The 1417-nt window shown below is 46.9% G+C and overlaps 1 protein-coding gene across 1 annotated transcript in view; it reads left to right on the top strand.

Annotated features, from left to right (window-relative positions):
- Positions 1–1417, top strand: part of LOC111653402 (calcium/calmodulin-dependent protein kinase type II subunit alpha-like) — a gene marked incomplete at its 5' end in the record, with an annotated part of 9454 nt that overhangs the window by 2404 nt on the left and 5633 nt on the right. The gene's annotated exons all lie outside the window — the stretch shown is intronic.

The raw sequence follows: 1417 nt of genomic DNA, 5'->3' as shown, positions 1-1417 counted from the left end.
TTTCTCATCTCTGTAGATCTTTTAATTTTTTTCCAGATCTCTATTCTGGTTCTGAGATTTCCTCCGGTTGCCTAGCAACACTCTGCAAAGTTGACAAAGAAGTGTGTGTGTGTTTGTCTCATTCAGTTCAGTTTGATTCTGCAGTGACTGTAACATCACTGCAGCAAACTAACAGCTCATCAACACTGTGACATCATCATGATGTCATCGCGTTTGAATAACAACAATAATAATCATATGATTATTTTCATCAGTCAGCTGATTAACCTGTCATGTTGTGGATGTTGAACAGGAAACATCAAATATCAAATATAACATTAACATGATTAAAGTAGCTGTCAATCAATTGACCATTGATCTTCCTCTAAACTCTCAGGTCTAATCCAGAGTCAATGTGTTTCATATTGATAACTTTGTAAATCATTAATACAACAGTTCATCAGGCTGTCACCATGGAGACAAGGTTTAAATAAGAATGATGAAGATAATGAAGATGATGAAGATGGAGAAAGACAACAGGGCCTTGTGATGTAAACTCCCTCATGGAGGGAAGGAAGTGCAAGTGAGACGTTCTGAGACCAGGAGCCAGCAGGAACCAGGAGGAGGACCAGGAACCAGGAGCAGGACCAGGAACCAGGAGCAGGACCAGGAACCAGGAGCAGGTCTGGGGGTTTGGGGGGGTCTGATCTCCCTCTGATTGTTGATCAGTGGCTCAGCTCTCATGAGGGCGTTTTATTTCCTAGTCGTTGTTTTGAGCTTCAGAGCTGCTGCTCAGTTGGAAACTGTCCCCAACAGATTCTCTATTGGCTGCCAGAAACCCCCCCCCACCACCACCACCACCCCCCTCTCATTCGGCTCAGCCCTCATCACAGGGCTGGTCCTGGATCAGTCACTGCAGCTCTGCTGGAGATGAACAGTGAGGTTACACTGAATCAGGATCAGAGGGACTCTGAGGTGTCAGATCTTCAGTCAGTGCAACAGTGAAGAACCTGAGGCATCCGCAGAGTCCAGACCGGTTCTACAGAGTCCAGACCGGTTCTACAGAGTCCAGACCGGTTCTACAGAGTCCAGACCGGTTCTATAGAGTCCAGACCGGTTCTACAGAGTCTAGACCGGTTCTATAGAGTCCAGACCGGTTCTACAGAGTCTAGACCGGTTCTATAGAGTCCAGACCGGTTCTACAGAGTCTAGACCGGTTCTATAGAGTCCAGACCGGTTCTACAGAGTCCAGACCGGTTCTACAGAGTCTAGACCTTGTAGATGACTGATTTTTCTGAGATAAGCTTCACAGGTGTCACTCCCCGTCTCACCTGAAAACACCTGAGACCACATACAGTCAGGTCTGTATGGATCCACTCAGAACTGAGGGTTCACCTGGTCTCACCTGGTTCAGTCAGGTCACACCGCCCAGAGGGTT

The sequence above is a fragment of the Seriola lalandi genome, unplaced genomic scaffold (genome assembly GCF_002814215.2).
Source record: "Seriola lalandi dorsalis isolate HSWRI2012SDOR001 ecotype SW California unplaced genomic scaffold, Sedor1 jcf7180002054195, whole genome shotgun sequence".
Taxonomy (NCBI): Eukaryota; Metazoa; Chordata; class Actinopteri; order Carangiformes; family Carangidae; genus Seriola; species Seriola lalandi.
The sequence above is the reverse complement of the archived record's forward strand: the minus strand, read 5'-3'. Positions and strand labels throughout refer to the sequence as shown.